Source organism: Mobula hypostoma, chromosome 12 (genome assembly GCF_963921235.1).
Source record: "Mobula hypostoma chromosome 12, sMobHyp1.1, whole genome shotgun sequence".
NCBI lineage: Eukaryota > Metazoa > Chordata > Chondrichthyes > Myliobatiformes > Myliobatidae > Mobula > Mobula hypostoma.
Window position 1 is genome coordinate 35,419,683 of NC_086108.1, and position 17,016 is coordinate 35,436,698.

Genomic DNA, 17,016 nt, shown 5'->3' on the forward strand with positions numbered 1-17,016 from the left:
GCCTATTGTCCTCCCTTCAGGACAATACAGTGCTCACCATCAGCCTACCGTCCTCCCTTCAGTACAATCCTGTGCACTTTCAGACTACCGTCCTCCCTTCAGTACAATACAGCACTCACCATCAGCCTACCGTCCTCTCTTCAGTACAATACAGCACTCACCATCAGCCTACCGTCCCCCCTTCAATACAATACAGTGCTCACAATCAGCCTACCGTCCTCCCTTCAGTACAATACAGTGCTCACCATCAGCCTACCATCCTCCGTTCAGTACAATACAGCACTCACCATCAGCCTACCGTCCTCTCTTCAGTACAATACAGCACTCACCATCAGCCTATTGTCCTCCCTTCAGTACAATACAGTGCTCACCATCAGCCTACCGTCCTCACTTCAGTACAATACAGTGATCACTATCAGCTTACCGTCATCCCTTCAGTACGATACAGTGCTCGCCATCAGCCTACCGTCCTCCCTTCAGTACAATACACTGCGCACCATCAGCCTACCGTCCTCCCTTCAGTACAATACTATGCTCACTATCAGACTACCGTCCTCCCTTCAGTACAATAATGTGCTCACTATCAGACTACCGTCCTCCCTTCAGTAAAATACAGTACTCACCATGAGACTACCGTACTCCCTTCAGTACAATACTGTGCTCACTATCAGACTACCGTCCTCCCTTCAGTACAATACAGCACTCACCATCAGCCTACCGTCCTCCCTTCAGTACAATACAGTGCTCACCATCAGCCTACCGTCCTCCCTTCAGTACAATACTGTGCTCACTATCAGACTACCATCCTCCCTTCAGTACAATACAGTGCTCACCATCAGACTACCGTTCTCCCTTCAGTACAATACAGTGCTCACCATCAGCCTACCGTCCTCCCTTCAGTACAATACAGTGCTCACCATCAGCTTACCATCCTCCCTTCAGTACAATCCTGTGCTCACTTTCAGACTACCGTCCTCCCTTCAGTACAATACAGCACTCACCATCAGCCTACCGTCCTCCCTTCAATACAATACAGTGCTCACTATCAGCCTACCGTCCTCCCTTCAGTACAATACAGCACTCACCATCAGCCTACCGTCCTCTCTTCAGTACAATACAGCACTCACCATCAGCCTATTGTCCTCCCTTCAGTACAATACAGTGCTCACCATCAGCCTACCGTCCTCCCTTCAGTACAATCCTGTGCACTTTCAGACTACCGTCCTCCCTTCAGTACAATACAGCACTCACCATCAACCTACCGTCCTCTCTTCAGTACAATACAGCACTCACCATCAGCCTACCGTCCTCCCTTCAATACAATACAGTGCTCACAATCAGCCTACCGTCCTCCCTTCAGTACAATACCGTGCTCACCATCAGCCTACCATCCTCCGTTCAGTACAATACAGCACTCACCATCAGCCTACCGTCCTCTCTTCAGTATAATACAGCACTCACCATCAGCCTATTGTCCTCCCTTCAGTACAATACAGTGCTCACCATCAGCCTACCGTGCTCCCCACGGAACAATACAGTGATCACCATCAGTCTACCGTCCATCCCACGGAACAATACAGTGATCACCATCAGCCTACCGTAGTCCCTTCAGTATAATTCAGTGCTCACCATCACCCTACCGTATTCTCTTCAATACAATACAGCTATCACCATCAGCCTATCATCCTCCCTTCAGTACAATACAGTGCTCACCATCAGTCTACCGTCCTCACTTCAATACAATACAGTGATCACTATCAGCTTACCGTCCTCCCTTCAGTACGATACAGTGCTCGCCATCAGCCTACCGTCCTCTCTTCAGTACAATACAGCACTCACCATCAGCCTATTGTCCTCCCTTCAGTACAATACAGTGCTCACCATCAGCCTACCGTCCTCCCTTCAGTACAATCCTGTGCACTTTCAGACTACCGTCCTCCCTTCAGTACAATACAGCACTCACCATCAACCTACCGTCCTCTCTTCAGTACAATACAGCACTCACCATCAGCCTACCGTCCTCCCTTCAATACAATACAGTGCTCACAATCAGCCTAACGTCCTCCCTTCAGTACAATACCGTGCTCACCATCAGCCTACCATCCTCCGTTCAGTACAATACAGCACTCACCATCAGCCTACCGTCCTCTCTTCAGTATAATACAGCACTCACCATCAGCCTATTGTCCTCCCTTCAGTACAATACAGTGCTCACCATCAGCCTACCGTGCTCCCCACGGAACAATACAGTGATCACCATCAGTCTACCGTCCATCCCACGGAACAATACAGTGATCACCATCAGCCTACCGTAGTCCCTTCAGTATAATTCAGTGCTCACCATCACCCTACCGTATTCTCTTCAATACAATACAGCTATCACCATCAGCCTATCATCCTCCCTTCAGTACAATACAGTGCTCACCATCAGTCTACCGTCCTCACTTCAATACAATACAGTGATCACTATCAGCTTACCGTCCTCCCTTCAGTACGATACAGTGCTCGCCATCAGCCTACCGTCCTCCCTTCAGTACAATACACAGCTCACCATCAGCCTACCGTCCTCCCTTCAGTACGATACAGTGCTCACCATCAGCCTACCGTCCGCCCTTCAGTACAATACTATGCTCACGATCAGACTACCGTCCTCCCTTCAGTACAATACTGTGCTCACTATCAGACTACCATCCTCCCTTCAGTAAAATACAGTCCTCACCATGAGACTACCGTACTCCCTTCAGTACAATACTGTGCTCACTATCAGACTACCGTCCTCCCTTCAGTACAATACAACACTCACCATCAGCCTACCGTCCTCCCTTCAGTATAATACAGTGCTCACCATCAGCCTACCGTCCTCCCTTCAGTACAATACTGTGCTCACTATCAGACTACCATCCTCCCTTCAGTACAATACAGTACTCACCATCAGACTACCGTTCTCACTTCAGTACAATACACTGCTCACCATCAGCCTACCGTCCTCCCTTCAGTACAATACAGTGCTCACCATCAGCCTACCGTCCTCCCTTCAGTACAATACAGTGCTCACCATCAGCCTACCGTCCTCCCTTCAGTACAATACAGCACTCACCATCAGCCTATTGTCCTCCCTTCAGTACAATACAGTGCTCACCATCAGCCTACCGTCCTCCCTTCAGTACAATCCTGTGCACTTTCAGACTACCGTCCTCCCTTCAGTACAATACAGCACTCACCATCAGCCTACCGTCCTCTCTTCAGTACAATACAGCACTCACCATCAGCCTATTGTCCTCCCTTCAGTACAATACAGTGCTCACCATCAGCCTACCGTCCTCCCTTCAGTACAATCCTGTGCACTTTCAGACTACCGTCCTCCCTTCAGTACAATACAGCACTCACCATCAGCCTACCGTCCTCCCTTCAACACAATACAGTGCTCACTATCAGCCTACCGTCCTCCCTTCAGTACAATACAGTGCTCACCATCAGCCTACCGTCCTCACTTCAGTACAATACAGTGCTCACCATCAGCCTACCGTCCTCTCTTCAGTACAATACAGCACTCACCATCAGCCTATTGTCCTCCCTTCAGTACAATACAGTGCTCACCATCAGCCTACCGTCCTCCCTTCAGTACAATACAATGCTCACTATCAGACTACCGTCCTCCCTTCAGTACAATAATGTGCTCACTATCAGACTACCGTCTTCCCTTCAGTAAAATACAGTACTCACCATGAGACTACCGTACTCGCTTCAGAACAATACTGTGCTCACTATCAGACTACCATCCTCCCTTCAGTACAATACAGCACTCACCATCAGACTACCGTTCTCCCTTCAGTACAATACAGTGCTCACCATCAGCCTACCGTCCTCCCTTCAGTACAATACAGTGCTCACCATCAGCCTACCGTCCTCCCTTCAGTACAATACAGTGCTCACCATCAGCCTACCGTACTCCCTTCAGTACAATACAGTGCTCACCATCAGCCTAGCGTCCTCCCTTCAATACAATACAGTGCTCACTATCAGCCTACCGTCCTCCCTTCAGTACAATACAGTGCTCACCATCAGCCTACCGTCCTCCCTTCAGTACAATACAGCACTCGCCATCAGCCTACCGTCCTCTGTTCAGTACAATACAGCACTCACCATCAGCCTATTGTCCTCCCTTCAATACAATACAGTGCTCACCATCAGCCTACCGTCCTCACTTCAGTACAATACAGTGCTCACCATCAGCCTACCGTCCTCTCTTCAGTACAATACAGCACTCACCATCAGCCTATTGTCCTCCCTTCAGTACAATGCAGTGCTCACCATCAGCCTACCGTCCTCCCTTCAGTACAATCCTGTGCACTTTCAGACTACCGTCCTCCCTTCAGTACAATACAGCACTCACCATCAGCCTATTGTCCTCCCTTCAGTACGATACAGTGCTCACCATCAGCCTACCGTCCTCCCTTCAGTACAATACAGTGCTCACCATCAGCCTACCGTCCTCCCTTCAGTACAATACAGTGCTCACCATCAGCCTACCGTCCTCCCTTCAGTACAATACTATGCTCACTATCAGACTACCATCCTCCCTTCAGTACAATAATGTGCTCACTATCAGACTACCGTCCTCCCTTCAGTAAAATACAGTACTCACCATGAGACTACCGTACTCCCTTCAGTACAATACTGTGCTCACTATCAGACTACCGTCCTCCCTTCAGTACAATACAGCACTCACCATCAGCCTACCGTCCTCCCTTCAGTACAATACAGTGCTCACCATCAGCCTACCGTCCTCCCTTCAGTACAATACTGTGCTCACTATCAGACTACCATCCTCCCTTCAGTACAATACAGTGCTCACCATCAGACTACCGTTCTCCCTTCAGTACAATACAGTGCTCACCATCAGCCTACCGTCCTCCCTTCAGTACAATACAGCACTCACCATCAGCCTACCGTCCTCACTTCAGTACAATACACTGCTCACCATCAGCCTACCGTCCTCCCTTCAGTACAATCCTGTGCTCACTTTCAGACTACCGTCCTCCCTTCAGTACAATACAGCACTCACCATCAGCCTACCGTCCTCCCTTCAGTACAATACAGTGCTCACCATCAGACTACCGTTCTCCCTTCAGTACAATACAGTGCTCACCATCAGCCTACCGTCCTCCCTTCAGTACAATACAGCACTCACCATCAGCCTACCGTCCTCACTTCAGTACAATACACTGCTCACCATCAGCCTACCGTCCTCCCTTCAGTACAATCCTGTGCACTTTCAGACTACCGTCCTCCCTTCAGTACAATACAGCACTCACCATCAGCCTACCGTCCTCCCTTCAGTACAATACAGTGCTCACCATCAGCCTACCGTCCTCCGTTCAGTACAATACAGCACTCGCCATCAGCCTACCGTCCTCTCTTCAGTACAATACAGCACTCACCATCAGCCTATTGTCCTCCCTTCAATACAATACAGTGCTCACCATCAGCCTACCGTCCTCACTTCAGTACAATACAGTGCTCACCATCAGCCTACCGTCCTCTCTTCAGTACAATACAGCACTCACCATCAGCCTATTGTCCTCCCTTCAGTACAATGCAGTGCTCACCATCAGCCTACCGTCCTCCCTTCAGTACAATCCTGTGCACTTTCAGACTACCGTCCTCCCTTCAGTACAATACAGCACTCACCATCAGCCTATTGTCCTCCCTTCAGTACGATACAGTGCTCGCCATCAGCCTACCGTCCTCCCTTCAGTACAATACACTGCTCACCATCAGCCTACCGTCCTCCCTTCAGTACGATACAGTGCTCACCATCAGCCTACCGTCCTCCCTTCAGTACAATACTATGCTCACTATCAGACTACCATCCTCCCTTCAGTACAATAATGTGCTCACTATCAGACTACCGTCCTCCCTTCAGTAAAATACAGTACTCACCATGAGACTACCGTACTCCCTTCAGTACAATACTGTGCTCACTATCAGACTACCGTCCTCCCTTCAGTACAATACAGCACTCACCATCAGCCTACCGTCCTCCCTTCAGTACAATACAGTGCTCACCATCAGCCTACCGTCCTCCCTTCAGTACAATACTGTGCTCACTATCAGACTACCATCCTCCCTTCAGTACAATACAGTGCTCACCATCAGACTACCGTTCTCCCTTCAGTACAATACAGTGCTCACCATCAGCCTACCGTCCTCCCTTCAGTACAATACAGCACTCACCATCAGCCTACCGTCCTCACTTCAGTACAATACAGTGCTCACCATCAGCCTACCGTCCTCCCTTCAGTACAATACAGTGCTCACCATCAGCCTACCGTCCTCCCTTCAGTACAATACAGCACTCACCATTAGCCTATTGTCCTCCCTTCAGGACAATACAGTGCTCACCATCAGCCTACCGTCCTCCCTTCAGTACAATCCTGTGCACTTTCAGACTACCGTCCTCCCTTCAGTACAATACAGCACTCACCATCAGCCTACCGTCCTCTCTTCAGTACAATACAGCACTCACCATCAGCCTACCGTCCTCCCTTCAATACAATACAGTGCTCACAATCAGCCTACCGTCCTCCCTTCAGTACAATACAGCACTCACCATCAGCCTATTGTCCTCCCTTCAATACAATACAGTGCTCACCATCAGCCTACCGTCCTCACTTCAGTACAATACAGTGCTCACCATCAGCCTACCGTCCTCTCTTCAGTACAATACAGCACTCACCATCAGCCTATTGTCCTCCCTTCAGTACAATGCAGTGCTCACCATCAGCCTACCGTCCTCCCTTCAGTACAATCCTGTGCACTTTCAGACTACCATCCTCCCTTCAGTACAATACAGCACTCACCATCAGCCTATTGTCCTCCCTTCAGTACGATACAGTGCTCACCATCAGCCTACCGTCCTCCCTTCAGTACAATACAGTGCTCACCATCAGCCTACCGTCCTCCCTTCAGTACAATACAGTGCTCACCATCAGCCTACCGTCCTCCCTTCAGTACAATACTATGCTCACTATCAGACTACCATCCTCCCTTCAGTACAATAATGTGCTCACTATCAGACTACCGTCCTCCCTTCAGTAAAATACAGTACTCACCATGAGACTACCGTACTCCCTTCAGTACAATACTGTGCTCACTATCAGACTACCGTCCTCCCTTCAGTACAATACAGCACTCACCATCAGCCTACCGTCCTCCCTTCAGTACAATACAGTGCTCACCATCAGCCTACCGTCCTCCCTTCAGTACAATACTGTGCTCACTATCAGACTACCATCCTCCCTTCAGTACAATACAGTGCTCACCATCAGACTACCGTCCTCCCTTCAGTACAATACAGTGCTCACCATCAGCCTACCGTCCTCCCTTCAGTACAATACAGTGCTCACCATCAGCCTACCGTCCTCCCTTCAGTACAATACAGTGCTCACCATCAGCTTACCATCCTCCCTTCAGTACAATCCTGTGCTCACTTTCAGAGTACCGACCTCCCTTCAGTACAATACAGCACTCACCATCAGCCTACCGTCCTCCCTTCAATACAATACAGTGCTCACTATCAGCCTACCGTCCTCCCTTCAGTACAATACAGTGCTCACCATCAGCCTACCGTCCTCCGTTCAGTACAATACAGCACTCACCATCAGCCTACCGTCCTCTCTTCAGTACAATACAGCACTCACCATCAGCCTACCGTCCTCCCTTCAGTACAATACAGTGCTCACCATCAGCCTACCGTCCTCCCTTCAGTACAATACAGTGCTCACCATCAGCCTACCGTCCTCCCTTCAGTACAATACAGCACTCACCATCAGCCTATTGTCCTCCCTTCAGGACAATACAGTGCTCACCATCAGCCTACCGTCCTCCCTTCAGTACAATCCTGTGCACTTTCAGACTACCATCCTCCCTTCAGTACAATACAGTGCTCACCATCAGTCTACCGTCCTCACTTCAATACAATACAGTGATCACTATCAGCTTACCGTCCTCCCTTCAGTACGATACAGTGCTCGCCATCAGCCTACCGTCCTCCCTTCAGTACAATACACAGCTCACCATCAGCCTACCGTCCTCCCTTCAGTACGATACAGTGCTCACCATCAGCCTACCGTCCGCCCTTCAGTACAATACTATGCTCACGATCAGACTACCGTCCTCCCTTCAGTACAATACAACACTCACCATCAGCCTACCGTCCTCCCTTCAGTATAATACAGTGCTCACCATCAGCCTACCGTCCTCCCTTCAGTACAATACTGTGCTCACTATCAGACTACCATCCTCCCTTCAGTACAATACAGTACTCACCATCAGACTACCGTTCTCACTTCAGTACAATACACTGCTCACCATCAGCCTACCGTCCTCCCTTCAGTACAATACAGTGCTCACCATCAGCCTACCGTCCTCCCTTCAGTACAATACAGTGCTCACCATCAGCCTACCGTCCTCCCTTCAGTACAATACAGCACTCACCATCAGCCTATTGTCCTCCCTTCAGTACAATACAGTGCTCACCATCAGCCTACCGTCCTCCCTTCAGTACAATCCTGTGCACTTTCAGACTACCGTCCTCCCTTCAGTACAATACAGTGCTCACCATCAGCCTACCGTCCTCCGTTCAGTACAATACAGCACTCGCCATCAGCCTACCGTCCTCTCTTCAGTACAATACAGCACTCACCATCAGCCTATTGTCCTCCCTTCAATACAATACAGTGCTCACCATCAGCCTACCGTCCTCCCTTCAGTACAATACAGCACTCACCATCAGCCTACCGTCCTCCCTTCAACACAATACAGTGCTCACTATCAGCCTACCATCCTCCCTTCAGTACAATACAGTGCTCACCATCAGCCTACCGTCCTCACTTCAGTACAATACAGTGCTCACCATCAGCCTACCGTCCTCTCTTCAGTACAATACAGCACTCACCATCAGCCTATTGTCCTCCCTTCAGTACAATACAGTGCTCACCATCAGCCTACCGTCCTCCCTTCAGTACAATACTATGCTCACTATCAGACTACCGTCCTCCCTTCAGTACAATAATGTGCTCACTATCAGACTACCGTCTTCCCTTCAGTAAAATACAGTACTCACCATGAGACTACCGTACTCGCTTCAGAACAATACTGTGCTCACTATCAGACTACCATCCTCCCTTCAGTACAATACAGCACTCACCATCAGACTACCGTTCTCCCTTCAGTACAATACAGTGCTCACCATCAGCCTACCGTCCTCCCTTCAGTACAATACAGTGCTCACCATCAGCCTACCGTCCTCCCTTCAGTACAATACAGTGCTCACCATCAGCCTACCGTACTCCCTTCAGTACAATACAGTGCTCACCATCAGCCTACCGTCCTCCCTTCAGTACAATACAGTGCTCACTATCAGCCTACCGTCCTCCCTTCAGTACAATACAGTGCTCACCATCAGCCTACCGTCCTCCCTTCAGTACAATACAGTGCTCACCATCAGCCTACCGTCCTCCCTTCAATACAATACAGTGCTCACTATCAGCCTACCGTCCTCCCTTCAGTACAATACAGTGCTCACCATCAGCCTACCGTCCTCCGTTCAGTACAATACAGCACTCGCCATCAGCCTACCGTCCTCTCTTCAGTACAATACAGCACTCACCATCAGCCTATTGTCCTCCCTTCAATACAATACAGTGCTCACCATCAGCCTACCGTCCTCCCTTCAGTACAATACAGCACTCACCATCAGCCTACCGTCCTCCCTTCAACACAATACAGTGCTCACTATCAGCCTACCGCCCTCCCTTCAGTACAATACAGTGCTCACCATCAGACTACCGTCCTCACTTCAGTACAATACAGTGCTCACCATCAGCCTACCGTCCTCTCTTCAGTACAATACAGCACTCACCATCAGCCTATTGTCCTCCCTTCAGTACAATACAGTGCTCACCATCAGCCTACCGTCCTCCCTTCAGTACAATACTATGCTCACTATCAGACTACCGTCCTCCCTTCAGTACAATAATGTGCTCACTATCAGACTACCGTCTTCCCTTCAGTAAAATACAGTACTCACCATGAGACTACCGTACTCGCTTCAGAACAATACTGTGCTCACTATCAGACTACCATCCTCCCTTCAGTACAATACAGCACTCACCATCAGACTACCGTTCTCCCTTCAGTACAATACAGTGCTCACCATCAGCCTACCGTCCTCCCTTCAGTACAATACAGTGCTCACCATCAGCCTACCGTCCTCCCTTCAGTACAATACAGTGCTCACCATCAGCCTACCGTACTCCCTTCAGTACAATACAGTGCTCACCATCAGCCTACCGTCCTCCCTTCAATACAATACAGTGCTCACTATCAGCCTACCGTCCTCCCTTCAGTACAATACAGTGCTCACCATCAGCCTACCGTCCTCCGTTCAGTACAATACAGCACTCACCATCAGCCTACCGTCCTCTCTTCAGTACAATACAGCACTCACCATCAGCCTATTGTCCTCCCTTCAGTACAATACAGTGCTCACCATCAGCCTACCGTCCTCCCTTCAGTACAATACAGCACTCACCATCAGCCTACCGTCCTCCCTTCAACACAATACAGTGCTCACTATCAGCCTACCGTCCTCCCTTCAGTACAATACAGTGCTCACCATCAGCCTACCGTCCTCACTTCAGTACAATACAGTGCTCACCATCAGCCTACCGTCCTCTCTTCAGTACAATACAGCACTCACCATCAGCCTATTGTCCTCCCTTCAGTACAATACAGTGCTCACCATCAGCCTACCGTCCTCCCTTCAGTACAATACTATGCTCACTATCAGACTACCGTCCTCCCTTCAGTACAATAATGTGCTCACTATCAGACTACCGTCTTCCCTTCAGTAAAATACAGTACTCACCATGAGACTACCGTACTCGCTTCAGAACAATACTGTGCTCACTATCAGACTACCATCCTCCCTTCAGTACAATACAGCACTCACCATCAGACTACCGTTCTCCCTTCAGTACAATACAGTGCTCACCATCAGCCTACCGTCCTCCCTTCAGTACAATACAGTGCTCACCATCAGCCTACCGTCCTCCCTTCAGTACAATACAGTGCTCACCATCAGCCTACCGTACTCCCTTCAGTACAATACAGTGCTCACCATCAGCCTAGCGTCCTCCCTTCAATACAATACAGTGCTCACTATCAGCCTACCGTCCTCCCTTCAGTACAATACAGTGCTCACCATCAGCCTGCCGTCCTCCGTTCAGTACAATACAGCACTCGCCATCAGCCTACCGTCCTCTCTTCAGTACAATACAGCACTCACCATCAGCCTATTGTCCTCCCTTCAATACAATACAGTGCTCACCATCAGCCTACCGTCCTCACTTCAGTACAATACAGTGCTCACCATCAGCCTACCGTCCTCTCTTCAGTACAATACAGCACTCACCATCAGCCTATTGTCCTCCCTTCAGTACAATGCAGTGCTCACCATCAGCCTACCGTCCTCCCTTCAGTACAATCCTGTGCACTTTCAGACTACCGTCCTCCCTTCAGTACAATACAGCACTCACCATCAGCCTACCGTCCTCCCTTCAATACAATACAGTGCTCACTATCAGCCTACCGTCCTCACTTCAGTACAATACAGTGCTCACCTTCAGCCTACCGTCCTCTCTTCAGTACAATACAGCACTCACCATCAGCCTACCGTCCTCCCTTCAGTACAATACAGTGCTCACCATCAGCCTACTGTCCTCACTTCAGTACGATACAGTGCTCGCCATCAGCCTACCGTCCTCCCTTCAGTACAATACAGTGCTCACTATCAGCCTACCGTCCTCCCTTCAGTACGATACAGTGCTCGCCATCAGCCTACCGTCCTCCCTTCAGTACAATACAGTGCTCACTATCAGACTAACGTCCTCCCTTCAGTACAATACAGTGCTCACCATCAGCCTACTGTCCTCTCTTCAGTACAATACAGTGCTCACTATCAGCCTACCGTCCGCACTTCAGTACAATACAGTGCTCACCATCAGCCTAACGTCCATCCCACGGAACAATACAGTGATCACCATCAGCCTACCGAATGTCCCTTCACTGTAATTCAGTGCTCACCATCACCCTACCATATTCTCTTCAGTACAATACAGCTCTCACCATCAGCCTACTGTCCTTCCCACAGTAGAATACAGCTTTCACCATCAGCCTATCATCCTCCCTTCAGTACAATACAGTGCTCAATATCAGCCTACCGTCCTCCCTTCAGTACAATACAGTGCTCACCATCAGACTACCGTTCTCTCTTCAGTACAATACAGTGCTCACAATCAGCCTACCGTCCTCCCTTCAGTACAATATAGTGCTCACCATCAGCCTACCGTCCTCCCTTCAGTACAATACAGCACTCACCATCAGCCTACCGTCCTCCCTTCAACACAATACAGTGCTCACTATCAGCCTACCGTCCTCCCTTCAGTACAATACAGTGCTCACCATCAGCCTACCGTCCTCACTTCAGTACAATACAGTGCTCACCATCAGCCTACCGTCCTCTCTTCAGTACAATACAGCGCTCACCATCAGCCTATTGTCCTCCCTTCAGTACAATACAGTGCTCACCATCAGCCTACCGTCCTCCCTTCAGTACAATACTATGCTCACTATCAGACTACCGTCCTCCCTTCAGTACAATAATGTGCTCACTATCAGACTACCGTCTTCCCTTCAGTAAAATACAGTACTCACCATGAGACTACCGTACTCGCTTCAGAACAATACTGTGCTCACTATCAGACTACCATCCTCCCTTCAGTACAATACAGCACACACCATCAGACTACCGTTCTCCCTTCAGTACAATACAGTGCTCACCATCAGCCTACCGTCCTCCCTTCAGTACAATACAGTGCTCACCATCAGCCTACCGTCCTCTCTTCAGTACAATACAGTGCTCACTATCAGCCTACCGTCCTCACTTCAGTACAATACAGTGCTCACCATCAGCCTAACGTCCATCCCACGGAACAATACAGTGATCACCATCAGCCTACCGAAAGTCCCTTCAGTGTAATTCAGTGCTCACCATCACCCTACCGTATTCTCTTCAGTACAATACAGCTCTCACCATCAGCCTACTGTCCTTCCCACAGTAGAATACAGCTTTCACCATCAGCCTATCATCCTCCCTTCAGTACAATACAGTGCTCAATATCAGCCTACCGTCCTCCCTTCAGTACAATACAGTGCTCACCATCAGACTACCGTTCTCTCTTCAGTACAATACAGTGCTCACAATCAGCCTACCGTCCTCCCTTCAGTACAATACAGTGCTCACCATCAGCCTACCGTCCTCCCTTCAGTACAATACAGCACTCACCATCAGCCTACCGTCCTCCCTTCAACACAATACAGTGCTCACTATCAGCCTACCGTCCTCCCTTCAGTACAATACAGTGCTCACCATCAGCCTACCGTCCTCACTTCAGTACAATACAGTGCTCACCATCAGCCTACCGTCCTCTCTTCAGTACAATACAGCACTCACCATCAGCCTATTGTCCTCCCTTCAGTACAATACAGTGCTCACCATCAGCCTACCGTCCTCCCTTCAGTACAATACTATGCTCACTATCAGACTACCGTCCTCCCTTCAGTACAATAATGTGCTCACTATCAGACTACCGTCTTCCCTTCAGTAAAATACAGTACTCACCATGAGACTACCGTACTCGCTTCAGAACAATACTGTGCTCACTATCAGACTACCATCCTCCCTTCAGTACAATACAGCACTCACCATCAGACTACCGTTCTCCCTTCAGTACAATACAGTGCTCACCATCAGCCTACCGTCCTCCCTTCAGTACAATACAGTGCTCACCATCAGCCTACCGTCCTCCCTTCAGTACAATACAGTGCTCACCATCAGCCTACCGTCCTCCCTTCAGTACAATACAGTGCTCACCATCAGCCTACCGTCCTCCCTTCAATACAATACAGTGCTCACTATCAGCCTACCGTCCTCCCTTCAGTACAATACAGTGCTCACCATCAGCCTACCGTCCTCCGTTCAGTACAATACAGCACTCACCATCAGCCTACCGTCCTCTCTTCAGTACAATACAGCACTCACCATCAGCCTATTGTCCTCCCTTCAGTACAATACAGTGCTCACCATCAGCCTACCGTCCTCACTTCAGTACAATACAGTGCTCACCATCAGCCTACCGTCCTCTCTTCAGTACAATACAGCACTCACCATCAGCCTATTGTCCTCCCTTCAGTACAATGCAGTGCTCACCATCAGCCTACCGTCCTCCCTTCAGTACAATCCTGTGCACTTTCAGACTACCGTCCTCCCTTCAGTACAATACAGCACTCACCATCAGCCTACCGTCCTCCCTTCAATACAATACAGTGCTCACTATCAGCCTACCGTCCTCACTTCAGTACAATACAGTGCTCACCTTCAGCCTACCGTCCTCTCTTCAGTACAATACAGCACTCACCATCAGCCTACCGTCCTCCCTTCAGTACAATACAGTGCTCACCATCAGCCTACTGTCCTCACTTCAGTACAATACACTACTCACCATCAGTCTACCGTCCATCCCACGGAACAATACAGTGATCACCATCAGCCTACCGTAGTCCCTTCAGTCTAATTCAGTGCTCACCATCACCCTACCGTATTCTCTTCAGTACAATACAGCACTCACCATCAGCCTACTGTCCTTCCCACAGTAGAATACAGCTTTCACCATCAGCCTATCATCCTCCCTTCAGTACAATACAGTGCTCACCATCAGCCTACCGTCCTCCCTTCAGTACAATACAGTGCTCACCATCAGCCTACCGTCCTCCCTTCAGTACAATCCTGTGCACTTTCAGACTACCGTCCTCCCTTCAGTACAATACAGTGCTCACCATCAGCCTACCGTGCTCACTTCAGTACAATACAGTGCTCACTATCAGCCTACCGTCCTCTCTTCAGTACAATACAGCACTCACCATCAGCCTATTGTCCTCCCTTCAGTACAATACAGTGCTCACCATCAGCCTACCGTCCTCCCTTCAGTACAATACTATGCTCACTATCAGACTACCGTCCTCCCTTCAGTACAATAATGTGCTCACTATCAGACTACCGTCCTCCCTTCAGTAAAATACAGTACTCACCATGAGACTACCGTACTCGCTTCAGTACAATGCTGTGCTCACTATCAGACTACCATCCTCCCTTCTGTACAATACAGCACTCACCATCAGACTACCGTTCTCCCTTCAGTACAATACAGTGCTCACCATCAGCCTACCGTCCTCCCTTCAGTACAATACAGTGCTCACCATCAGCCTACCGTCCTCCCTTCAGTACAATACAGTGCTCACCATCAGCCTACCGTCCTCCCTTCAGTACAATACAGTGCTCACCATCAGCCTACCGTCCTCCCTTCAGTACAATACAGTGCTCACCATCAGCCTACCGTCCTCCCTTCAGTACAATCCTGTGCTCACTATCAGACTACCGTCCTCCCTTCAGTACAATACAGCACTCACCATCAGCCTACCGTCCTCCCTTCAGTACAATACAGTGCTCACCATCAGCCTACCGTCCTCCGTTCAGTACAATACAGCACTCACCATCAGCCTACCGTCCTCTCTTCAGTACAATACAGCACTCACCATCAGCCTATTGTCCTCCCTTCAGTACAATACAGTGCTCACCATCAGCCTACCGTCCTCACTTCAGTACAATACAGTGCTCACCATCAGCCTACCGTCCTCCCTTCAGTACAATCCTGTGCACTTTCAGACTACCGTCCTCCCTTCAGTACAATACAGCACTCACCATCAGCCTACCGTCCTCCCTTCAATACAATACAGTGCTCACTATCAGCCTACCGTCCTCACTTCAGTACAATACAGTGCTCACCATCAGCCTACCGTCCTCTCTTCAGTACAATACAGCACTCACCATCAGCCTACCGTCCTCCCTTCAGTACAATACAGTGCTCACCATCAGCCTACTGTCCTCACTTCAGTACAATACACTACTCACCATCAGTCTACCGTCCATCCCACGGAACAATACAGTGATCACCATCAGCCTACCGTAGTCCCTTCAGTCTAATTCAGTGCTCACCATCACCCTACCGTATTCTCTTCAGTACAATACAGCACTCACCATCAGCCTACCGTCCTACCTTCAGTACAATACAGTGCTCACCATCAGCCTACCGTCCTCCCTTCAGTACAATACAGTGCTCACCATCAGCCTACCGTCCTCCCTTCAGTACAATACAGTGCTCACCATCAGCCTACCGTCCTCCCTTCAGTACAATACAGTGCTCACCATCAGTCTACCGTCCTCACTTCAATACAATACAGTGCTCACTATCAGCCTACCGTCCTCCCTTCAGTACAATACAGTGCTCACCATCAGCCTACCGTCCTCCCTTCAGTACAATACAGTGCTCACTATCAGACTACCGTCCTCCCTTCAGTACAATACAGTGCTCACCATCAGCCTACCGTCCTCTCTTCAGTACAATACAGTGCTCACTATCAGCCTACCGTCCTCACTTCAGTACAATACTGTGCTCACTATCAGACTACCATCCTCCCTTTAGTACAATACAGCACTCACCATCAGCCTACCGTCCTCCCTTCAGTACAATACAGTGCTCACCATCAGCCTACCGTCCTCCCTTCAGTACAATACTGTGCTCACTATCAGACTACCATCCTCCCTTCAGTACAATACAGTGCTCACCATCAGCCTACCGTCCTCCCTTCAGTACAATACAGTGCTCACCATCAGCCTACCGTCCTCCCTTCAGTACAATACAGTGCTCACCATCAGCTTACCATCCTCCCTTCAGCACTATCCTGTGCTCACTTTCAGACTACCGTCCTCCCTTCAGTACAATACAGCACTCACCATCAGCCTACCGTCCTCCCTTCAGTACAATACAGTGCTCA